The 26,131-nt window shown below is 40.0% G+C and overlaps 1 protein-coding gene and 1 long non-coding RNA gene across 3 annotated transcripts in view; both read left to right on the forward strand.

Moving 5' to 3' along the window:
• LOC144989338 (uncharacterized) overlaps window positions 1-26,131 on the forward strand; it is a 118,594-nt gene that overhangs the window by 12,024 nt on the left and 80,439 nt on the right. The gene's annotated exons all lie outside the window — the stretch shown is intronic.
• Window positions 940-18,124, forward strand: LOC144989640 (uncharacterized). The gene is made up of 2 exons (XR_013653899.1): window positions 940-7,424; window positions 12,163-18,124. It is a non-coding gene; the product is annotated as an uncharacterized LOC144989640 (long non-coding RNA).

Raw genomic sequence — 26,131 nt, forward strand, 5'->3', positions numbered from 1 at the left:
ACTGGATTACCAATCAAACCTGGAGCGAAGCTAACAGCAGGAGCAAGCACTGCTAATGCTAATGCTAGCGCTAGCGTAGCTAGCAGTGCTACTACGGAGCGCGGTGCAGAATCTCTCGATCAGCAAATACATTCATTTCTCACACCTAAAGGGATTTCCCTGGATCTCAATACCTTGGAGACCTGCCACCTGCTCCCCAGGAGAAAGGAGACGGATAAACCAGCGATCCTCATCAGGTTTGTGAATCACAAACACAAGCTAGCTCTGATGAATCGGCGTAAAAATCGGAAAGGATCGGCTGTTTATCTGAACGACCATCTGACCAGAAGGAATGCTGAAATCTCCAAACATGCACGGCTTCTCAGGAAGCAGAAGCAGATTGAGAACACTTGGGTTAAAGGCTGCAGGATTTACGTCAAACCACTCGGTCCACCGGACTGGTCCAAGGTTCTGGTTGAGAACACCATGAAGGACTTTGAGATGTGTCTTATCTCGGTCGTCTGAAACAACATGGAGTAATAAACCAAAGAGCCAAATAATTTCAAGAAATATGACGCCTGGATTCATCACTTTCTCCAAAAGTCTGAAGTGACCTGATTACTCAGCGGAGAGTTCTGACCTGCAGACAAGTTGACCACAACCCGGCGCCGCTGATGTCAGCTGAAGAAGCATATGGACCTGAATTTAATGTCTGCAGACATAATATTGAAGAGAACTATAAACTCTGTTGAAACCCAGAAGAACAGCTGTTATTCAGCAGAAGAAGAAATGCCAACCTTGGACAATCGACAGATTATGGACCCTTTTATTTTACTTCACAGCATTACTTTATCATAAAAATATGTAAAAAATAAATAAATAAAAATACAAAAAATAATAAAACAAATGATTAATCAATTAATGAAAATGGTTAAATTGATTGACTTTTATTGATATTACTTCATTTGATAATTTGATAAGTTGATTCATGATTTTTCCTAATGTAGCATAATTTTGCACATATTTTTAACTTTTGATACTTGATGAAATTTTGCTATGAAAATTCCTGAAACAGTGTTATGTCTATTTTACTGATATAGTATTATTTTTTAATCAACGTTGTCAACATAACTCACTGGAAATCCAAAATACTTCCACACCAGCGACTTCTGTGAAAGAAGAGGGGATTCGAGTTCTGTCGATGGGTCTCCATGCTATCTTTTGAGTGGCTGTTAAAGGAGGTTGACTCGCAGCACTTCTTTTTTTTCGTGACCCTGTTTCCTGTGACGTCATTTCCGGGTGAGCGTTACCCAGCACTATTCGTGCTTGACTACTGTTCTCTTGTTTGGCATTAGCCTGACTACTATTGCTTACTCTAAGGGTTATCTGGGTTAATATTCACTTCTAGCACCTTTTAGTAGCGATACACTACTGTTAAACCGCTTGCTGTTCACTTTCTCATTTTGCTAAATAAACCACTTCTCTTTACCTAAACACCGCTAGCCTTAGCTTAGAACCTAGCATGCCCACCACTCCTTCCACCTTTCCCTCTCTCTCCTGCTCCATGTGCCATATGTTTAGTGACGATCCTGCCTCCTTTAGTGAAGATAGCGGTAGGTGTGTTAAGTGTAGTCTTGTGTTAGACTTGGAGGCCAGGCTAGAGCAGTTAGAAGCGCGGCTCCGCACAGTGGAAGCTAAGCCGGCTAGCCAGGTCGTTACTCGTAGCGCAGGCCGCGCTACCAGGGCTAACCCAGTTAGCACCCCAGCGTTCTCCCAGCAGCCAGGACACAGTCAGGGGTTTGTACTGGTTGGGAGGAAACATAGTGCTAAGCGCAAAGACTTAGAGCACCCGAGACTCCACGTTAGTAATAGGTTCTCCCCCCTCAGCGACACACCCGCTGAACCCTCAACTCTGGTTATAGGCTCTTCTGAAGTTAGAAACGTGGAGCTCCCAGCGGCTACAGTCAGGTGTTATCCGGGGGCCAGAGTTGGTGACATCGAGGGGAACTTTAGGATGTTAGCTCAGAGTAAGTCCAGGTTCCGTCGAGTCGTGATCCACGCAGGCGGTAATGATGCCCGACGGAGGCAATCAGAGGTGGTTAAGTTAAACGTAGCTTCGGTGTGTAAACTGGCTAAGACGATGTCCGACACTGTAATTTTCTCTGGTCCCCTGCCGAACTTAGTCAGTGATGAAATGTACAGCCGCTTTTGATCATTTAACCGCTGGCTTTCTAGATGGTGCCCAGAAAACGGCGTTGGTTTTGTGAATAATTGTAGCGCATTTTGCGGGAAGCCCGGTCTCATGCGGAGAGATGGTGTCCATCCCACTCGGGACGGTGCCTCTCTTCTTTCTAGAAACATTTCTGCTAGCCTTAGTCTGTCAACCTGACAACCCAGAGACGAGACCCGGGCACAGAGCAGCAGTGTAAAACGCTCCTCTGAGCCTCCCTTAGTGCTGGTGCAAAACACACGCAGGGAAAGTCAAGCAGGTCCTAGCTTTAGCTTATGTGCTGAAAGACGAATGAAAGGAGCGCGTCATAGAAACCTTAAAGTGACAGACAGCAGTTCTCACAAACAGAACTATGATGTCATTAAATGCGGTTTATTAAACATTCCATCCATTTCCTCTAAGTCCCTCTTAGCCAATGAGTTAATCACTGATAACAACCTTAGTTTACTGGCCTTAACAGAAACTTGGCTCCAACAGGATGACTATGTTAGACTGAATGAAGCAACCCCCCCCCCCCCCCCCCCCCCACTTATGCTAACTATCAGAAATCCAGAATTTCAGGGAAAGGAGGTGGTTTGGCAGTAATATCACAGTCTAGCTTACTTCTCAGCCCTAAAGTTAAAAATGCTTATAATTCATTTGAAAGTATCATATTGTCTATAAATCACCCAAACAGGAAGACTCGAAAACTTGTTTTATTCTTAATTATTTATCGTCCCCCCGGCCCATATTCAGAATTTTTAATTGAGTTTTCGGACTTCCTATCGACTATTGTCTTAGATTCTGATCAAACTATAATATTAGGGGATTTTAATATTCATGTTGATGACCCCAGTGACTGTCTAGGAAAGGCTTTTGCAGCTTTATTAGATGATGTTGGTTTCACCCAAAGTGTGAATGAACCCACTCACTGTCACAAGCACACCCTGGACCTTGTTTTAACCCATGGTATAGAGATCAGCCAGCTGAGTGTCCTTCCTCTTAACCCCATCATTTCTGATCACTTTCTGATTAGCTTCCAGTTTAATTTAGAACATGATACTGCCCCAGTGAATAAGAAACAACTTAGAAGAACCTTAACTGACCATTCTGTGTCTGAGTTTAAACTCACAGTTCAGCCAGTACTTAGTGACATTGTGAGCAAATACTCTGAGACCAGCTCCCATAGCATCAGTCCTAGTATAAATGACCACTTTGTTAATGATGCCCTACAAGCCCTCAGGAGTACACTCGATGTTGTTGCCCCCCTGAAACCTAAGTTCGTTAGACAAAACCGAGTAGCACCGTGGTTTAACGCTGAAACACATTCTCTTAAACAAGAAACCCGTAAGTTGGAAAGACAATGGCGCCGCTCCGGTTCAGAGCAGTCTCTGAACATCTGGAAACATAGCCTATTAAATTATAAAAAAGCTCTGCGTAGAGCTAGAAGCCAGTACTATTCAACCTTAATATCAGAGAATGGAAACAATCCCAGATTTGTTTTTAGCACTGCTAAATTAACTCGCAGTCAGAGCTCAGTAGAACCACATGTTCCTGTTTCTCTCAGCTCTGATGATTTTCTTACATTTTTTTATTGTAAAATCTCAAATATTAGACATAAGGTAAATCAAGTTATTCCTACTATCAGCCCAGAGCAGGCTGAAGCGGTAGAAGTGGAGGCATCCATAGAAACCTCTGTAACATTAGACTGCTTCACTATTTTGGATCAAGTAGAAATAACATCAATTATTACGTCCTCCAAATCCTCAACGTGTCTGTTAGACTCAATTCCCACTAGACTTTTTAAAGAAACTTTTCCCCTAATTAATGATCCCATATTAACAATGATAAATACCTCTCTGGAAACGGGTTACGTGCCACAGTCTTTTAAATATGCAGTGGTAAACCTCTTCTGAAAAAGCCCAGTTTGGATCCTAACATCTTGGCCAACTATAGACCGATATCAAACCTGCCCTTTATTTCTAAAATCCTAGAAAGAGTTGTAGTTAAGCAGCCTTACTGTCACCTACAGGACAACAGCCACTTTGAAGACTTTCAGTCGGGATTTAGACCCCACCACAGTATGGAAACTGCACTAGTTAGAGTCTCTAATGACTTGTTATTGGCCTCAGAAAAGGGTCTACTTTCTATTCTGGTCCTGTTGGACCTCAGTGCAGCCTTTGACACTATCGACCACAGTATTTTACTCCATAGACTAGAGCAGGACATAGGGATCAGAGGATCTGCTCTCCAGTGGTTTAAATCCTATCTGTCCGATAGGTATCAGTTCGTTAATGTAAATGGCCATTCCTCTCAGTGCACTCGAGTTAACTACGGAGTCCCACAGGGCTCAGTCTTAGGACCCATCCTGTTTACGCTATATATGCTACCCCTAGGAAACATAATCAGGAAACACAGCATTAATTTTCATTGTTATGCCGACGATACTCAGTTGTATTTATCCATGAAGCCTGACCAGAATGACCAGATAGAGAAACTGAACGCCTGCATCAGTGACATCAAGACCTGGATGACAATTAATTACCTCCTCTTGAACCCAGAAAAAACTGAGGTCATTATACTTGGTCCTAAAAACCTCAGAGATGCTCTGTCTGCTCAGATAGTCTCCCTGGATGGTGTAAGCATAGCCCCCAATTCCACAGTTAGAAACCTTGGGGTCTTATTTGACCAGGATTTATCATTTAAGGCTCACATATCTCAGGCGTGTAGAACTGCATTTTTTCACCTGCGGAACATTGCTAAGATCAGAAATATACTTTCTAAGAGTGATGCTGAAAAACTCATCCATGCATTTGTTACGTCGAGGCTGGATTACTGTAACTCCTTGTTAGCAGCGTGTCCTAAGAGTTCCTTAAGAAGTCTCCAGCTTGTTCAGAACGCAGCAGCTAGACTGTTAGCAGGAACTAGCAGAAGAGATCACATCACTCCTGTGTTAGTTTCACTTCACTGGATCCCAGTTGATTCTAGAATTAAGTTCAAGATCCTCCTGTTAACCTATAAGGCCTTACATGGAATGGCCCCGTCCTATATTAAGGACCTCATAGTCCCTTACCATCCAATGAGAACACTTCGCTCGCAAAATGCAGGACTGCTTGTGGTTCCTAGAATTAGTAAAAGTACGGTTGGAGGTAGAGCGTTTAGCCACCAAGCCCCTGTCTTATGGAATAAACTCCCAGCTCACGTAAGAGAGGCAGATTCGGTTTCTACATTCAAAGTTAGACTGAAAACATTCCTCTTTGGACAGGCTTATTGTCAGACTAGTCAGTATTCAGAGATTATTTAACTTAATGTTAATTGTTTAAATTAAACTAAATAACAATAACTATTTGTTTTAAATGGCTGCTAGAAGTTGAAGCTGGGGTAACTATGGTGCACTGGGGCTCTGTCCTCTTTTCTGTCCTCTTTTCTTTTCTCGTCTACCTCTACACTTCCTCTCTTCTCTATCTGTGATCATCATTTATCATTTAGTTCTCCATGCCTCTGTTTGGTGCAGTACGATTCATGTATTGTCCCTCTTTCCCTCTCCCCTCCTGGGGAGTGGGAGTGCTTCCAGATTCCAGTTGGCCCATCCGCGCTCCTGTTCCTGACTGTGTACCTCGTCTCTGCTCCTGCTCCTACACCTGGCTGTGGTTCCTGTCTCCGGCTCGACTCGCGCCCCTGACTGTCCCCAACCCCGGCTGGATGAAGCTCGTCTGCTGGACTTTAAATATGTAGATGTAGAGTTAGATAAGTTAATTCTTCTCTATGAGTTCTGGTAAATCGCCTGTCCGTCCTGGGGGAGGATCCCTCCTTCATGTGGGCACCCCTGAGGTTTCTTCATTTTTTTCCGGAATCCGTTTTTTTTAGGAGTTTTTCCTTACCGCGAAGGGGGGTCTAAGGGTATAGCTTAGTCAGTTTGTTAGTTCATTTTAGTATTTTCCTATTGACTCTTTGTATTCATGATCCTTTTGAGTTCATGTTTTACTTCAAAGCCCATCGAGACGACTGTTGTTGTGATTTTGGGCTATACAAATAAAATTGAATTGAATTGAATTGAAAAACTTTATTAACAATTACACTCGCAGCTCTTCAACACATGTTTTTTTCCGCTTGGCAAGTAACCAGATGCAGCATGGGGGCGTGGCAGCATCGACAATTCCATTTTTTAATTCGAAGTTCGAGACTGTGACTTAATTTCGATCGATTTCGATTTATAGTCGAAATCGTGACACCCCTTATAGAGAATAATGGAAGAACTTTAAATGTGACCTGTGTAAATCATTTAACATTTAATTTAAATTAAATATTGACACTTTTAATGATATATTTGCTTATTTATTTCAAATTTTACAGAATTTATGTCACATTTATTTAATTATTTAATGGCGTCTATATGTATTATTTCAATGAGTCTCTTGTGGTCCTCCAGACTCCTTAGACATTTTCTCCAATGATCACAGAGTTTATTGATGTTTGACGAAACCCATAACTCCTGGAAACGTATAAAAGGCTCCTTGTTGTGTTTGTGTTCCTGCAGTTCTCCCCCAGCATTGGATGACTGAAGAGGAAGATCTCTGCAACCAGCAGAGGAACTTCAGGGTGGAACAGGAGGAACCAGAACCTCCACAGATTCAAGAGGAACAGGAGGTACCAGAACCTCCACAGATTAAAGAGGAACCAGAACCTCCACAGATTCAAGAGGAACAGGAGGAACCAGAACCTCCACAGATTAAAGAGGAGCCAGAACCTCCACAGATTCAAGAGGAACAGGAGGAACCAGAACCTCCACAAATTCAGGAGGAACCAGAACCCCCACAGATTAAAGAGGAACCAGAACCTCCACAGATTAAAAAGGAACAGGAGGAACCAGAACTTCCACAGATTCAAGAGGAACCAGGGGAACTCTGCATCAGTCAGGATGAAGATCAGCTTGATCTGAAGCAGGAGACTGATACCATGATGGAGATTCGTACTTATGAGGAAGATGAGAACAGTGAAGCAGATCTAAAGAATCAGCAGAGCTTTAATGTAACTGATAGTCAGGATGAAGAAGGAAACCAACATGAAGAATCAACATCAACTACAGATGAAGAGACAGAATCAACATCAACTACAGATGAAGAGACAGAATCAACATCAACTACAGATGAAGAGACAGACCCACAGAACAGAGATCAGAGGAAGAGGAGGGACAGAAGTCATGTCCAAAGTGTGGACAGCTCTCACATGTCAGCAGGTCAGTGTGACTCTGATCTTCATCTCCACACTATCGGTATGTTCACTTCAACAACGGTTCTATCTTGAGCTTCAAGCTCTCCAAACATGCAGTCCATCAACAGCGTGTTCTGGAAGAGTCTCTTCTGTCCCTTCCAGTTGAAAAGACAGAAGACATTGTTGGTCAGTGCAGCCCACAACATTCTTCAAATCAGATGATCTTAGTTAGTCCCTCCAGCTAACGACAAACAGGAAACCTTAACAGATCAAAGAGAAAATTGTTAGCAGATAAAAAAGTCCAATCTGTTTTGTCGTCTGTGGTTCTAAGTTTGTAGTTCAGTTCTTTTCAGCAGATTTCTCTGTCAAACCCAAAATCCATCTAAACCTCTTTGATGTCTCCATGTCTCCAATTCCAGACATTCAGACAGATTCTATTTCCAAAACTACATTTCAAGCTAAAACCCAAAGACAGGGTCCTGCTCATGGATCTGCAGACAGAAAAGATTCCAACCTGAACACATCAGTGAAAAACTGCTTAGTGTCAGAATTGTTCTCCATCTTTTCTGGACTGATTCTTCCTCCAGTGCAGCTTCATCTTCATCAAACTGCTCCTCATTGGTGGGTGGAAACACAACAGGGAGGTTTTTCTGTGTCCAGTTCAGCTCCATGAATGTTCAGGCTGTTTAATGTCAGTGATTTCAGTTCTGCTGAGATTTGCTTCACTTCCAGAAGAACCTCAGCAGCATCAGGATCATTTTGTTGATGGTTTGTCTGTGGAATGACATTTCATACTCATAGCTTCAGTGGAGATCAAGAGTCTGGAACCTTTAACACTAAAAGAACCATTTGATCCAGTTTCTTCCAGACCAAAACCCAACAAGAACCACAAAGTTCCACTTCACTGTTTAACAAAATACTTTTTATTTTTGTTTTTCTGACTGTTAAGACGATCATTTATCAAATGTAGCTTTTAAAAATGTCCAAAAAGTAAATTATGTCATGAGATGAATTCATTGTGTGATTAATCAATCATTACCTGTTATTAAGTAATTTAATGAATCTATTTTAATTTAACCCTAATAATTGCTGTAAAAAGCCTGATTTTGAGGTATTTTTATTGAAATCTGTGACATTTTGGTGAAGAAAAAGATCAAGTTACAACTAAAGCGGCTTTTTAAAATTGTTCTTATCATATCAGACTCCCAACCTCTACGTTTATTATTTTTTAACCTCCAAAAACTGTTGCCGGTGAGATGACAGGCGCAGAGATGTGGGCCCATCTGTGGATGAAACGTGAGCGAGTGCACACGAGTGTTGCACATGTTTATGACTGCACAGCTGTTTCTTTGGTCATGTCAGTCATTTAGCATCTAATGAATGAAATGATTGAGATTTCACTCCGGTGTTTTCGGTTCATTGACGTGTCTGGCAGTTGAGAAAATGGATTCAGGTCTTTCTATTTCATTCCAGAAACCAAGCAAATGAGCTATTTATCTGAGGGCTACATGCTATGTATCCCATCATGCATCACACTTGTCCCATAATACAAGTCAGGTCCATAAATATTGGGACAGAGACTCATTGTCAGCATTTTTGGATTTGAATCAAAGATGTGTTCCTCCACGGCTAATGTTTTTAGCACGTATTAGCCTAATGCTAACCCTGCTTGCAGCAAAGAAAGAAGCACTGGCCGTACGGATATAAAAATCATGAGCGAGCAGGCCCTTAATAATAATAATCATAACAGTAATAAAAGCACATTTAGAAGATCGTTTCCAGCAGGTTCCTGCTGATTTTGCTGTTCCAGGACAGCTACAGCCCCATGAACAACGCTAACAGATTTCATCATGCTAAACTTTTGGCGTTTGCTGGTTGGACTAACACACACTGACATCATCCCCCCTCATCCCCCCTGAAATGCTAACTGGAATTGAGTTTTGCAACACTATTCGCAGGGTGGATGTGAAAACATAAATCCCCTCTTTGCCTTTTGGTTTTATTTATGGCACAGAATAAGCAGTGTTTAAGTAGAAAATGAAAAAGTATTTTGAAGGATTGGTCTTTCAATTTAAGTTTGAGTCATTTGATTCAGTCACATTGTGAAAATGAAAAAGCATTTCTGTTAATCCATTATAATTTTTAAATTAGACATTTCTAACTGAATTTTGCAACACATTAACTAAAGAACTTTTTGAAAATAAAATTTCAAATATACGGAGCCCATGTCCTGACATTAAAAAACTAAAATACATCTCGTTCCCACAGATTAATATCTTTTTCCCACAAGATAATATTCTGTTCCCTCGAAATGATTCATTTGTGCGAACGAAATAATTAAGTTGTGTGAACGGAATATTTATTCACGTCATAAGTCATTCATAAACATAAATATGCTCTCCGTCCGACCGCAAAAGACACTTTCAGCTGTAACTTCCATGTCTCTGTGACCCACATTCATTCAAGAAAGGAAAAAGAAAAACAAGAATGATCAATTTATTATTGAATATAAGAAAAAATATCATAAGATTTCTGATACCTCGGCTTGCTGCTTTGCCATATGACTCACCAGACCTAGCTCCACCGCGGAGCTCTTTTGCTTGTCATGCCGGCATTCGGGCTGCTGGCTGGCCAGTAGACAGACAGCCAGCTGATATTGTAGTTGAGGGTCGAATAGGAATAATAATACCCTGGACTTATCTTTTATTAACATACTCTTTAGCAGTCGCTTTACATTCGAGAGCTATTGGGCTACATGCTACCTCCTAGCGGATCATTTTTCCTGTTATTCATAGACACAGATGTGAGTAATAGTTGGATTTACAGCAGATATCTTCACATTTCTGTCTGTGTGTGTCTCATTACATTGCATTCAAGATACGGAGGATGTTTAGAGATCAGATTTACTTATTTTAAAAAGCACAAAAGAATCGGTAATCACGTTCATTCACATCCTGGTACTCTCTCCGACCATCTTGCTGCAAAAGCCGCTTTCTGCCGCTACTTCCGTGTCTCTGTGAGCATTTAATAGGGGTAAAAATAAAAGCAAGAAGGATCAATCTATTATTGTCTCGATGAAAATCAGAAAAAATATCATAAGATTAGGCCGGCTGCTTCACCTACTGGACTGGCTGTGAACAATATCCCGTCATGCATCACGCATACCCAAGATGCATTTCGAACAATCACGGTCTCCCTGTAACTGAAGTGTAACAACAAGACCAATGATTGCAAACCAGACAAGGCAGAGACATTTTTGTGATTGGCTACTCCTTTACTCAGACATAAGCAGCAGCACCCTAACTACATCGATCGAAGTCACTTCAGCAAACGTGACGCTGCAATGCACACCCCTCAACACTAGGGGGAGTATGCACCCCAGCACATCGACAGTGTTACCAGAAGTGGTGGTGTTGCAGGTAAAAATGGCTTTGGGTGGTTTTAGGGTCAGTTCTGTGTTAATTTGACACATGAACCCTCAAATTAAAAAAACAGAGTGGTCCATGTTTGAATCTTCTGCAGCAGACAGATTGTTTGTCTCTATGTGATACTCTAATGTCAGCAAAGCTGTGCAGATATCGCTGAAATATGTCATCTCTCTGACTGGAACACCACAGAGCAGGTATCTAGAAACACGAGTCGATTACCAGGGATCAGCCAATGTTTAGATCCCACCCACTTTCACTGATTGACAGACACTCATTCTGCTGGAAAAACTCTTCATGACATGAATAAGTCATTGTGAAAAACAGCAAAGTGAAATAAAAACAAAGCTACTTTGGAAAATATTGATTTAGAAATCAGAGTTTCTGAAAAAAAGACATACAATTATAATAACATTCAACATGATTAAAATGAATATTTTAAAATTCTGTTTTAAAATAATGAACTGATTTTTAAAGTAAAATGAAATATGTTATAAAATGGCTAATTTAAATTTAGCCATTGTTTTTGTCCATGTTGACACATTTTTACCATATGAGCTGCCAGCAGCACCTCCAGGCTAACACGCACACATAAACACACCCACCAACACCACCACAGGCAAGTTTCTGACCCCGATTGATGGGGCCCCAGACCTCAGTCCTGGAGATGATTTCTAAATAAAATAAATACAATAATAGACATGTGAATGTAACTTTATTAGCAGCATATTCCTAATATAACACAGCTGGTGTTGTGCTGAAAAAAGCCTCAGAGACTGTGTCAAACATTTCCTATAGAGTCCTGGATCTATACTGTCAAAAATGGCAAGAATCCAAAACATTTTATTTTTTTTCAGACTTTTTTCCTGTTTATAATTTCATATGAAAATAATTAGAGACAGAATCAGGTTAAAAGAACATTTTCTGTCAGTCCCTCTGTCCCCTTTCTAGTCCATCTGTCCTATTTATTTCAGCATGATTTAATTTGAGTATACAGTTATATAACATTAAAGACCTGTTCGTACCATTTATGAAGTACTTATCTGCATTTTCATTTCCTTAAAAAAAAACAAGAAAATATTATTTTCTATCTTTAACTGGTTCAGACTATTTATTGACTGAAACAGCTCTCCTCATGGGGGGGGGGGGGGTGTTGGGGGCCTTTTTCAGCACAGTTTTATATCGTTGTGCTAAAGAAAACAAAAAAAATTATTTTAAAAAATTTATCGTTTTTTTATTGTGCATATTCTGAATGATACTACAATATTTCTTATTGGTGCTTAACAATAAACAAAGTCACCACAACATATAAAAGGGCCTCTACTTGTGTTTCTGCAGTTCTCCCCCAGTGTTGGATGACTGAAGAGGAAGATCTCTGCATCCAGCAGAGGAACTTCAGAGTGGAACATGAAGAAGCAGAACGTCCACAGACCAAAGAGGAGCAGGAGAAACCAGAACCTCCACAGGTTAAAGAGGAACATGAGGAACCAGAACCTCCACAGATTAAAGAGGAACAGGAAGAACCAGAACCTCCACAGATTAAAGAGGAACAGGAAGAACCAGAACCTCCACAGATTAAAGAGGAACCAGGGGAACTCTGCATCAGTCAGAATGAAGATCAGCTTGATCTGAAGCAGGAGACTGATACCTTGATGGAGATTCCTACTTATGAGGAAGATGAGAACAGTGAAGCAGATCCAAACAATCAGCAGAGCTTTAATGTAACTGATAGTCAGGATGAAGAAGGAAACCAACATGAAGAATCAACATCAACTACAGATGAAGAGACAAAATCAACATCAACTACAGATGAAGAGACAAAATCAACATCAACTACTGATGAAGAGACAGATCCACAGAACAGAGATCAGAGGAAGAGGAGGGACAGTAGTCATGTCCAAAGTGTGGACAGCTCTCACATGTCAGCAGGTCAGTGTGACTCTGATGTTAGAAAAAATCCCAAGAAGACAAATCTTGGTAAGAAATGTAAACAATCTCCAAATGAAGAGAAGCTTTCCTCTATCAAGTCTGGTAAAAACGTAATAATAATTACTAACCTGTCTGACTATATGGAAACTGGGTCTGATGAAAGATGTTATATCTGTAAAGAATGTGGCAAAAGCTTTTGTGACATATCTCTGTTCAGAATTCATGCAAGAATCCATGCAGAAGATAAGAGATTTTCTTGTAAAGAATGTGACAAAAGTTTTAATTACATATCTCATCTCAAAGCACACATGAGAACTCACACAGGAGAAAAGCCTTTTTCTTGTAAAGAATGTAAAAAAAGTTTTAGTCATGTATCTACTCTCAAACAACACATGAGAACTCACACAGGAGAAAAGCCTTTTTCTTGTAAAGAATGTAAAAAAAGTTTTAGTTGTGCATCTCATCTCAAAACACACATGAGAACTCACACAGGAGAAAAGCCTTTTTCTTGTAAAGAATGTAAAAAAAGTTTTAGTCATGTATCTAATCTCAAACAACACATGAGAACCCATACAGGAGAAATGCCTTTTTCTTGTAAAGAATGTAAAAAAAAATTTGGTTGTATATTTCAACTGAAATCACACGTGAGAACTCACACAGGAGAAAAGCCGTTTTCTTGTAAAGAATGTAAAAAAAGTTTTTGTGATGTATCTACTCTCAGAAAACACATGAGAACTCACACAGGAGAAAAGCCTTTTTCTTGTAAAGAATGTAAAAAAAGTTTTAGTCGTGTATCTAATCTCAAAAGACACATGAGAACTCACACAGGAGAAAAGCCTTTTTCTTGTAAAGAATGTAAAAAAAGTTTTAGTCGTGTATCTAATCTCAAAAGACACATGAGAATTTGCAAGACTTTTTCTTGACAATTTAAGGATTTAGTGTAAGCTCTAAATTCTAAACTTTTTCTGATAAGAGGTTGACCTCTCAACCTCTGTACCACAGCAGAAGACTTGATTCTACAGGGGAAAAGTTCTGTTTTTCAGAAAAATCAAATATTTTAAAATACGTATTTAATGCTTAAAACTTCTGGGGTGAAACCTCAATGTTCTAATGCAGTGTTTTTCAACCTTTTTTGGGCCACGGCACACTTTAACCTTGACAAAAATCCCGCGGCACACCAGCATCCAAAAAAAAAAAAAAAGGAGAAACTCATCGTCTGTATTCATCTAAAGCCCTCTGCAATCTCACATGCATCTTTGTGATAATTGTGGCAGAAAAAGCTGGAAGCTGCAGCTGTTTTTTTTTTTTTTTTTTAATAAAACGTGTAATAGAAGGTAAGTTAGAAGATTTAAACACTGTTTGACGTGAGTTCGTTGTTTCAAGACGTTAAGAGGAGAGGCTCATTGTGCACCGAAACTTTTACTTTAACCCAATGCATCATGGGAGATGTAGTGAAAGAATCCGCCGAATGCAGAAAGACTAACGTATCTGAACTTCATTGTTTTGTTCTCTTGTTCCACGGTCTGACACCGGATTCTAGGGAAAGCTACACCGCTAAAGACGAGCTTTAGCTGGTATTATTGATAGAACTGAGCGACTTTATGAGCTAAATTGGAACAAGGAATTTGAGACTTTAACCACTTCTGATTGGTCAGACTGATGACATGTGATTGAGCCTTCAAAAATGATTGGCGGAGACAGTTAAAGGGGCGGGACTTTTCCGAAACAGCTTTAGCTGCAGCTTAATCGCGGTTCCGTCATTCTTATCAAAATGACTTTAATAGAATCAAATAAACACAAAGAAAAAAGTATTTTATGATCTTTCATATTCCTAACTACTCAGTGTTTTATTAGGGCCTGTTTGGATGAACAAAGAGCTGAAATCCTGGAGATGGAAAATGTTTTTAGATCAGTTAATGAGGGCAATTTCCCACGGCACACTTGAACTTCTCCCACGGCACACTGGTTGAAAAACGCTGTTCTAATGAACTCCATAGCAACCTGAGCTTTCATTTCATGTACACAGAGCCACAGGCTGATGGCCTCCATGCCATATTGATGCAGTAACTTCATTAGAGGGAGGCACAAGTGAGCGTAGAAATGAATTTTTCTAAAATAAAAAATAAAATAAAACACAAATAAAATAAAATACTTTGGTTGTTTTGATATATGATTCGCTTCCCAGCAGCAGTTAGGCTATAGAATGACACCGTTTAGGACTGTTGAAACTGCTGCTGTGTTTGCTTATTTATTCATGACTTGTACTTTTACTTCTACTTTTTATTACTAATTTAATTTTTACTGACTTTTTGTTTTTTTAACTGCTATATTTCTTGTTTGTCTGCTGTAACAACTGAATTTCCCTCCAGGGATCAATAAAGTCTTGTCTTGTCTTATCCTGACTTTCTTGGACAGCTTTTTTAGGTTTTCATCTTCTCTAAGCCACAATGATCAAAAGTAAAAAAGTAAAGGATCAATACATTTCAATCTATGTGTAATGAAACTACATAAAGGAAAAATATTCACAAAATGAATTATTTTGGATGTACCTGTTAATAGAAATGAGTTGTTTTGAATTATTAGAGCTAACATCAAGTAGAGTTAACATCTAGTAAAGTTAACATTTAGTAGAGATATGCATCGTTAAGATTTTATCTATTAACTCTTCTCAATCTGCTGCTTTTCACTCTGGTACCTTATTAGTATTCTCATGGATATTTTGTAGTGTACGTTTACCCTAAAATAAAATGATCAATAAATACCAATGTGTATTTGTAGGTAACAACTCAGATAAACAGTGCAGTTAAGATCCAAAATGCAGAGTATATCAAATGACTAATCAATGCTGAGAAATATAACAATGTTGTATTTTAATTATCTTTACATTGTGTGTTGGCTAATTTATTATTGAGGCACAATATGATCTTTCAGCCTACTAATATTTATTCCCTGTTTTAATATCAAGGAAAAAATCACACATTAGAAGAACTGTTATTCCTGTTTTTATTTGACTATTTTCCACTGTCTGCATGTCTGCTGAGCAGAAATATAATGTTGAACTGAAATGTTGCTTTGTTTTCTTCACTTGTGTGTACACACACACACACACACACACACATACACACACACACACACACACACACACACACACACACACACACACACAGTGAAAACAGCCCCATACATGTTTTGTCAGGCTGAATAGTATCAGTAGATAAATTAAAATATAACCAGTGTGTTTGTGACTGAAAGACAGAATGAAGTAAACATAAATCTGATGGAGAAAGCAATAGAATCTGCAGTTTTGATCAGTTTCTATTGAAAAAGGCTGCATAAATATGACAGACAGCTTTCAGGTTCAGATTCTGAAAAACAGCAGAAACATGATCTGATGGAGGCTCTCATTTCTCCTCATTATTCTTCCAAACAGCCCAATCAAGTTGGCCCAAAGGCACATTGGCAGAGCAACATGTTGTCTATGAAGAACCTACTCATCTGTGCTACAAATAACAACAAACATCCAAACCACAACGCTAAACAATCAAGACCAACACAACTGTCAACATCCAGAATCCAGCAAATATCCCAAACAGAACATTATTACCCACAATGCACCTGCACAGGTCCTGCAGCAGACAGGGTCTTTCCAATAACTTTATTAGTCTCATCTTGTTGAAACTGGAAAGATTTTTCTTCAACGTTTAAAACATAAAACAGGAAATGAAAATATTTGACAATCCAGTTGATGAGAAGCTGCAGAAAGACTGAAATCCATCAGATTGTAAAAAGGTAGAGGTGATGATGATGATGTGATGAAGATCAGACGCTGATGTCACTGATGTTCTGGCTGTTGATGGGCTGGATGTGGGTCCTGGTGGTGCTGAAGAATGAAAGATCCTTCTACCTGCAGTCATTCCTGAAGGAAGCTGATTGCAGCTGTTCTCTCCTGACAGATGGAATGATGGGAAATGAAGTTCATGTTGAAGTGTGCTCCAAGCAGAACAGAAAGGTCTCAGGACTTGGATCAGCTGCTGCTCTCTGGGAGCGTGCACGTGCTGCTGCATGTGCTTCTGTCATGGCGTTCTGGATGAGCTGCTGAGGTCTGTTTGCATCCAGACTCTCAGCTGCTTTAGTCAAACTGCTGAGCCATGGAACAATGGAGCCGTTTCTGAAGGAAGAGGATCAAACATGATGCTCTGCAGGAAGTGGAGGTTTTTTAGAGTCTCCAGACTGTTTCTGAACGGCCAAAGAAAAGCAGCTGATGTGCTTCTGTCTCCTACCAGCAGGGAGCGCTCTCAGCCGGACAGAACAGATCCTCAATGGTGCTCTGAGAAAGACTCTTCTGTTCCAGAAGCAGAGACTGTTCACATCCAGGAGAATCTGGACTCCAAGGAATCCCAGAGAATGTTTGGAGACTTTGACCAGCAGAGGGCAGCAGAACTTTCAGCAACTCTGGATCTGATCCACAAAAACAATCCATGGATGATCAGATTTCAGAAGATTTGAAGGATCAAAGACAAAGATGTTGTGAAGAGAAGATGTGAGAAGAAAGTCCAGAATGAATCCACTCTGACTTCTCCTCATGTCTCTGAAGCTTGTGTCTTCATGTCTTCACCTCAGAGTTTCTTCTGGATTCCATGTGGATCAATAATATTGATCATGTTCTGTTGTCATCAGAACTTCAGGCTTTTCTCTGCTGATGATCTCTGAGCTGAACTTCTTGGAGGAATTCCTGAATCTGGGATTTGGAGCAAACAGTCAGAACAAAGGAGGTTTCCATTTCTTCTAAGCTCTGCCAGAAGAAAAGAGCTGAAGCTTGAAGCTGAAGCAGCATTTGCTCCCAGAATCTGTCCTCCAGACCAACAAGTCCCACCACAGCCTTGAAGACGTTTCCAGAAGCAGCAGCAGACTGTGTTCCCATGACGACGCTGAAGTCAGCTGTTGCTCTGCAGGAGAAAGTCTGCAGCTCCTCAGTCAGGAAGCTCTTTCAAGCTCGTGCACATCTGTCAGTGCAGCAGCAGAAAGCCTGTTTCCCTGCAGGAAGTCTGAGACTTTTCAAAGTAAGAGCCTCATGTTGGCAGAGATGGGTTGGATTCTTTGATGCTCCAGTGTCTTTTGGATTCAGGATGAGTTCATGCAGATCTAGAAATCCCACCATGATGATCATCCTTGAGGAATTTCAAAATAAAAGACTTACAATCACTGCTGGATGAGAAATACATTTACTCTTTATTTTCTGTCAATAAATCATATTTATCAATAAATCCTTGATTGTAAATGATGGATCTAAAGTTGAAAAGAAGTCAAAGTGCTGACTCAGCACAGATCAAAGGAGACACAGATGATTTCCTGGAATGAAGAAAACATCAAACATCATGATGTGATCTGGAACTGAGCTGTTCTTCAGAAGATCCTCCCAAACATGGAAACTGTTGCTGCAACACGTGAAGCTTTGCTCCTGTTGCTAGGTAGATCTGATGGATCAGAAGCAGACTTGTGTCAGCTGGAACTGGGGCTTCTTCCAGACCATGACATGTTGTTCAATAAAGTTCATTCCAAAGCGTGACTGATTCATGAAGTGGTTCCTTGAGCCGTGAGTTTTGCCAGCAGCAGGAATCCCTGAGAGTTAGGAGACAGTTTGTGGAGAGAGTTTGTAGATTTAGGAGAAACCAACGTTTGAAATGAAACCAAAGTGTCCTAAAGCAAAATCACTGAGCACATCTCAATGTTCCACAAACAGTCATTTTCCACAGTGGACCGTCACCACACACTTTACAAGACAGTTTCTCACAACTTTATGACAACAAATCCTGAAATTATTGTGTAAAGGAAATGAGGATCTATTGGTGAGTCACAGTCCTGGAACCATGAGTTGTGCTCTGATGAAGACGCCTGATCCAAATGTGGATTTTTGAAATGTTCTTCATGAGATTCAAACTGATTGAAGCTTTGAATTAAAGGTGTCAACACATTTCTGCATTGGATTCATTCTGTTTCAGTGTCTAAGGTTGGTTTGTGGCAGAAACCAAGTTTTTGTTGAACAGTAGCGTTTGAAAAAGCAGAAAGTGGCTTTGAAGATGGTCAGGAGAACTTCTTTGAAGAGGAAGACTTCTCCAAACAACCACAACCTTAGAGGAAGTTTTCTGAGCATTCAGAGAATGCTTTTCCAATGACTCATCATTTTCCACAAGAAGCTAAGGAGTTTTTCCAAATGCATGCTGGGTATTCTTAGTTCTAGCTTGGAAAGCACTTTGTGGGATTTCCCTGGAAAACCTGCTTTATCAATCATTTTGGTCTCTTTTTCTTCTTCTAAGTTCCAGCTTGGTGAGTGTGCAGGTCGCCAAAGCAGCCAGTGTCCAGGTCAAAGGGAGGACCACGGCCATCCAGTCTCCAGGCTTTTGGATTGATTTGGATTTGAGAAACATTTGTTTCCCACATTTTAATAGTAGAATTCAACACGGGACATATAGTGGATTGTAAGAATAGGAACAAAAACAGCAACAACCAAATAATCCTCCTCCCCTTAAAACATGCATTTGACTCTGAACAAGTCTAAACCAAATCCAAGCACAGACCAGCGCTGGGGCTCCTGCTAGTTTCTTTTAGAAGAGCCTGCCTCTTCCAAACATAGAATGTTCAACAACTAGAGCTAAAAATGTCTGTTGGTAGATTTCTGGATGTTGGCCGTATCCCAGCGAGCAAGGCCAAGTCAGCCCCAGATGGTTTCAAAGTGGACAGAAAAGGTTTTTAGGAGTTTCTAGAAGGTTCAACAACTAAAGCTAAATGAAACTAGTGCATGAAATGACAAAGAACTTCCTGTTTGAAAGGAATCTCATGATGGCTTCCACCTGTCTCTTTGCTTTTCCTTTCTTTTTTGGGTTTCTCCTCTTTGGGAGGTTACACAAAACTGCACTTTAACCCAGAAGGAAACAACAACCGCTCCACAATCCCTGAATCCCCTACCCCCGGGCTGCGGACCGGTACTGGTTCATGGGTCATTTGGTACCGGGCCGCACAGAAATAAAAATAACTTACTTTACTTCTGGTTTATTTATATCGGAATCCGAAAGATGTTTTATTTTGAAAAATTGCCCGATTCTCTGTCACATCCGTCTATGTCACCATTAACGCAGGCCAAGGCGCTCTTCTCGGTCACATGATAGGTTACTGAAGATAAAACCCAGGAGCTATTAAAATGAGTAAAAAACAAACGTCTTTGGAAAGATTCTTTGCCAAGGGGAAAAGGCCCAGCCAGGACACAGAAGAGTGGCCTTCCACTTCCAAAAAGAGAAAGCTAGATTTAATAGACAGTACTTCTTTTTTGCACCTTGAGTGAGGGTCGGGGAGAGGATGAAGACACCTGTGCGATGTTGTATCCATGCGTGTCAAAATGAAAGCTCTGGGTTTGTGTTGTCACATATCTGTTCCTCCTTCTGCATGGCGTTGCTACAGTAATCCTCCGCCAACATCTTAAAGACCGGTTTGTTTAATAGAAAGTCGTGCAATAAAGTTTATTGAAGAAAACAAAAGGCTGGTCTGTGAAAACTTTGGCTGTGGCGCTAAAAAGATTGGGGACGACTGCCCTACTGCCTTTATCTAAAGGTGGTCCAGAGGAACATTTTGGTGGATGCACACAAAGGCAGAAGACGGAGGTACCAATGTTATGATATTACTAAAAAATGTTAAAAAACAAATAAAAATAGACCAGTTAAAATACATGCACACATAAAAACAGAAATAGAGATTAAGTTTGGTGAAGACCTAAAAAGCTAAAGGAGGTGGAGACTCCTAAAAAAAAATTTTCAAGAAAATAACTGTTCTTTCTGCAATATAGAATATAGAATCACTTGATCATCTGTGTTTTGAATGTATATTCATGTTTGTTAAAAGTTTTTGGGAGGATTTTTTTGTTGGTGCTCCTCAAAGTTTCCTTTTCCTATTTCTATTCAGTTACAAAAACACATCATATTATTAGTAGTTTCTGGTGATAATTTATTTGATTTGGCATTTAATACTGTATTAATTTCTGGAAAATTCTTCATTCATAAGAGTAGATTTTTTTAAAACCAAACCATTATTCACTACATTTAAGAAGTTTATATTTTAAATCAGCAATAAAACTGTCCATTTTCATTGAAGATCACATGTTGTATGACAATCCCTACTATTGTGAACTACAATTCTAAATTTATTTTTTAGTTTTATCTATTCCTTTTTTATTTCTTTCTGTTGTAGTTATGTGAATGTGTATGTCATCTTTTGATGTTCAATAAAAAAATAGAAAAAAAACAGTACCTGTAAGGCTAACCTGGGGGGTATTCCAGAAAGCAGATTATACTAGCTCATACGATAAGTTTGAGGCTAAGGAAGTTGATAACCTCAGTTTTCGGTTCCAGAAATGGAGATATGTTTCAGGGTAGGTCAAGTTACCATAGCAACTCTTGCTCTGAACATAACCTGGTCTGGAGCAGGTTTAGTTGAAGGTTAGTTTGTTTACAGAGAGGTGAAGCAGCATGGCGTGTCCATTTGAAGATGATTTAGTGGATGAAGAAGCTCAGATAATACTTTTTCCACAGTGAGAGGCTGATAAGACCACATATGGATGTTGGAAAGAGAAACTTTTTTACTTTGATCTAACTTAATTATTTGCTTCAGTTAAGATAAATCATTTTTTTTGTTAGGTCACCTTAAAAATAACACGTAGTTTTCAGACAATTATTTTCCTTTCGTTCAAATTAATTCAATTAAGTAGGTGTAACTTTGATGCTACTGTAAGATCGGCACCGCAAGGGATTCTGGGATATCATTCCCTTTGCCTGTCTGGACGGATTTGGGTTTAAGTGTGGGTTTTTTACAAAATGTGTTTAGTTGTATAGCTGTTTTACTGTGTTTCACCGTGTTTTGCCGAGCTTTTTTGTCCTACTATGCTTACGTCTCTGCACCATGAGTGAGAGTGAAGGATAGGATGATGAGTTTATATAGCACCCCCACCATGTAAATCTATTGTGACAGTGATGGAAAATTATTTATTGAGTTTTTCCACTCCATGCATTTCTTTCCGTTCTTTTTATTGTTATAAAAATGAGCATATCTGCCTGCTCAAACTTAGACATATGAAAATTCAAGAAATATAAGTAATTAAGATGGAAAAAAGATTACTGGAGTAATGTGACATTTAGTTAGATAAATACGTAAATTTGAGTTGTATAAACAATTATTGAGTTTGAATAAATTTAACTAAATTATTTAAATTATTTTTCAGCCATGTTACTTTTTTGATGAACTTATAATTTCTATCCGCCGTCATTAAAATGTCAGCCAGAGTTCAGGCTTAAAGTCAGGCTAGTTTAAACATGCTTCCTGGAATACCCCCCAGAAGTGTCCAACAGGAAGTGGGCGGATCCAATAGCCAAATGCTGCACATGACAATTATCCCCCCCACTGTTCCTGAGCCAATTATTTGTGTTTTAAGAATGAAGTCAAACTGTATTCATCCTCATTGAAATATATTCAGAACCCAAGCCCTTTCATTAATGACATTTGTAAATCTGCTACAAAATGGTTACTGATATCCAGGACAACTCAAGGTTCCTTTTACCGGAATCCAGAGCAAAGGTCAGCTCCAACCTCCACATGAGAACACGAATCTTCACACTTTCCCAGGGGAAGAATCTTCAACCCAGATGGTACGGATATAGTCCATGGCATATTTATTGCACCTATGGAAGACACCTAACTTTGCACAAAGAACATCCTATTTCTTCACAGGATGCTGCAACCATAAAGCAAAAAGGAATGTCACACGACCATAAATCTGGATAGTTCAAAATAAGTTCACTTCACACTAGGGATAAAGCTGTAACATAATAAAGAATAAGATATTAAAACATACATTTTCTACAACTTCAATAGAAATAGAGATACTGATGCATTATGGGAAGAAATCCATTTGTAGTTGGATTTGGATCTTTCACTGCACCACAGTTGTCACAAATGTCAATGAAAAGACCTTAAAATGAGGCTTTGAACTTGCTGTTGACAGAATAGTCCATTACTGCAGGAGGGGGGGGGGGGGTAAAACCCTTTTAACTGGACAGTATGATGTAATTTTAGTGTATTTTATTTTTATTTCCAGAGTTCAATAAAAATGGTCATTTAATTATTTCAGAATTATTTTATGGATTCAGCTCGAAGCCTCCAAAGTGCTGGGGGCCCCAAGTCCCCCTCCCCCCCCAGTGGTGGACAATCATAAACAGCAGAGAGGAGTGGCGGAGCCTAAGTGCTGAATTTGCTGAAATCGTTGAATTGATGTCGTTCCTGTTTCAGCAAAGTCCTAAAGTCCATTTTTAGCAATTATTCATGACAGGAAATGAAACCACGTGGTAGAGCCTTTCCCCGGGGAGTCTGATTCCTGGATGGCCCCGCCCTCTGACCCCAGGCCTGTCCTGCCCCCTCCTAGTCATCCACCTCCTGTTGGAACAGTAACATCTGTCCACCACTAGAGGGCCTCAGCTCTGATCTGTTCCCTCAGCTGATGATAAAAAAGTCATAATTCTGGACCCAGAACTGATGAAGCTGAAATCCATGAAACTCAAAGACTAAATAGATTTGAATCTGGTTTCAGATCTAGTTTTAATCAATTATGATGGAAGAATCAGAGACAAATATGAAATGTTCAGTGGTCTTTTCTCTAGGATTCAAATGAAATGGTTCAGTCCAACATTTGAGGTTGTTGCTGTCAGACCTGCAGACCATGAAAACGGTCAGAAACAGCAGGAATAGCGGTTGTTTTCATGTCTGATGAAACATTTGACATCATTGATCAAGACAAACCAATCAGAGCTTTTCTGCGTCTCCACGCTTGTAATGAGCTGTTTCTACCAGCAGGGGGCGACAATATTCAGCTCCTGCTCCAACTTGAAGCATATGAACTGTGAAGTTTTCTCTTTGATCAAATATGACAAATAATTCAGACAAATTCTCCAACTTGTGTATTTGAAGAATGTTTTTGACATTAAGTGACGTCATCTGATCAGATGAAGCAGCATGACCTCCATGATGAGCGGTGACAGCTCCATGTGTGTCACATGACTGACAGACGTCTGGATGGGATCTGGATCAGCTCAGGGATCTGGAGCTCCATTCATGCATGGATTTGGGGAGAACTCCTCCTTGAGGAACAAGCTGGTCTAGTTTCTCTAGCAATCCTCAATCTGAGAAAACACAATGATAAACTTTAGAAGCAAATCTCTTTTTCCTTCATTCTAGGATGGAAATTCCAGGAAGAGAAATCTGGACCTGAAAACGTTTTGATCGAAATGCTTTAGACTAGAAAGAGGATTCTTCTATTTGAGTGAAGGTCGCCACAAAAAGCTGTATTCAATCTCATCTCAGACTTACTTTAATTTCAGGTCACTTTCAAAACACTTTACTTCCTGGTTTGATTGACAGCAAATGTTCCTAAAGATCTGAGCCCCTAAAAGCTCCAATAGCAGCTCAGCAGAAACTCTGATCTTTCTTGATGTGGAGGGGCGGAGCCTGAAGAGGAAGCATCTTTCTGCAGGTGCACTGCGCAAAAGCCCCCAGAATCAGGATATATTTTATCTGGACATCCTCAGAAATACCCCATATCTGGTGATATCTACGGTGGATACTCTCCGGACATGACTGTTTCTAAGTTCATGTCCTGAGCATATCAACTCCGAGTATGGGACACTTTTCTTCTGATAGAATCTGGAGATGAGATTCTCTCCAGATATGAGATGCGTCACTAGCGATATCCAAGGTCAGGATATTTCCATATTCTATCAATGTCAAATCTGTTGATATCTGATGTCCATGTACCAGTCATATCTGAAGTTAGGATTTGGAACATATGGCCATCAGGCATATCTGAAGAACCAACACCATTGATATCCGAGGTCAGGATATTTCCAGATTCTAGCCATGTCATATCTGTATACTAGGCATATCTGAAGTTAGGATTTGGAACATATGGCCAGCAGGCATATCTGGAGAACAAACACTAGTGATGTAAGTCAGGATATTTCAAGATACCAGTCATCTCAAAAATATATAAGAAATAAAAGGTGACAGAAAACCGGTATTACCCAGCCAGCAAAGCCAAGTGGGCCCCATATGGTTTAAAAATGGGCAGAAAATGTGGGCCCCGAATGGTTTTGTCCGCAGTTTCCGTGGTGGCCCCAACTGTGTATGCCCGCATAGGCTTGAAGTGGGTGCTGAGTGGGTGTCAGATAAGCCCCAGGTTGGTAAATAATATTAGGACCCATGTAGGGCCCATATTTTTGCCCATGTGGGCTGGAAGTGGGATTGAAACAGGGCCCATGTGGGTCCCAACTGGGTAAACTACCCCAGACCCACTTTGGCCCCACTAATGTGTCTATCAGTATTGCATATGGGTTTTATGTGGGACCTAAATGGGCTATAATGTGGGCTATAAGTGGGTTTGTCCGCAGTTTCCGTGTTGGCCCCAACTGTGTTTTCCCACATGGGCTTGAAGTGGGTGCCGAGTGGGTTTCCTGTAGGCCCCAAGTGGGTAAGTAGCATTAGAACCATACTCATAGTTAACCATAACTCGTAGTTCTTCTTCTGTGGGCTGGAAGTATGACTGAAACTGGGCAAAGATGGGCCCCAATCAGGTAATCATCCATGACCCATTTTGGCCCCACTTATGCATCAATTAGTATTGCATATTGGGTTAATGTGGGAACTAAATAAGCCACCATGTGGGCCATGAGTGGGTTTGTGCAGTGTTGCCATGGAGGTCCCACCTGTGTTTTCCTACAGTGCTATATACCAGTGAACCATTATAGGGTCTTCTTTTCCATCTAGCTTTCCTAAAACCCAAATGAGAAGATTCTGTAAAATCCCAGTTTCACAACATAATTTTCCAAATGACATCAACAAAATGATTTTTAAAATGCTTCAATTTAATAAAAGAAAATAAATCATCCTGATCCTGCATTATGAAAACGATATACAAGACCATGGCAAGGTCACCCAAAGGTTTAACAGATAACACACAGGATCTAACATGCTACAATTACTTAATAAAATAAAGAACAACTTCACTTGGTACAGTACAATATCAACAACCTTAATGTGTGCCAATTATGTGACGAAAAAATAAATAAATCCAGTAAAACAAAATACTCATGGCATCCTTGACGGTTCCTGAGAACAAGCTCCATCGGCTTGTTATTCAAGCTCTCTTTGAGTCCTTATAGCTCGGTTTCCTCCCCTGTCACGAGCTCCAACAAACCATTTGGAGAGGCCCTTCTCCAATTCCTTTAGTGGGACTGGTTGGGTGATGGCCTTTTTCTTCACTGCCCCTAAAAAGAAATCAGAAAAAACAAAG

The sequence above is a fragment of the Oryzias latipes genome, chromosome 2 (genome assembly GCF_053564925.1).
Source record: "Oryzias latipes strain Hd-rR chromosome 2, Olatipes_Hd-rR_3.1".
Lineage (NCBI taxonomy): Eukaryota > Metazoa > Chordata > Actinopteri > Beloniformes > Adrianichthyidae > Oryzias > Oryzias latipes.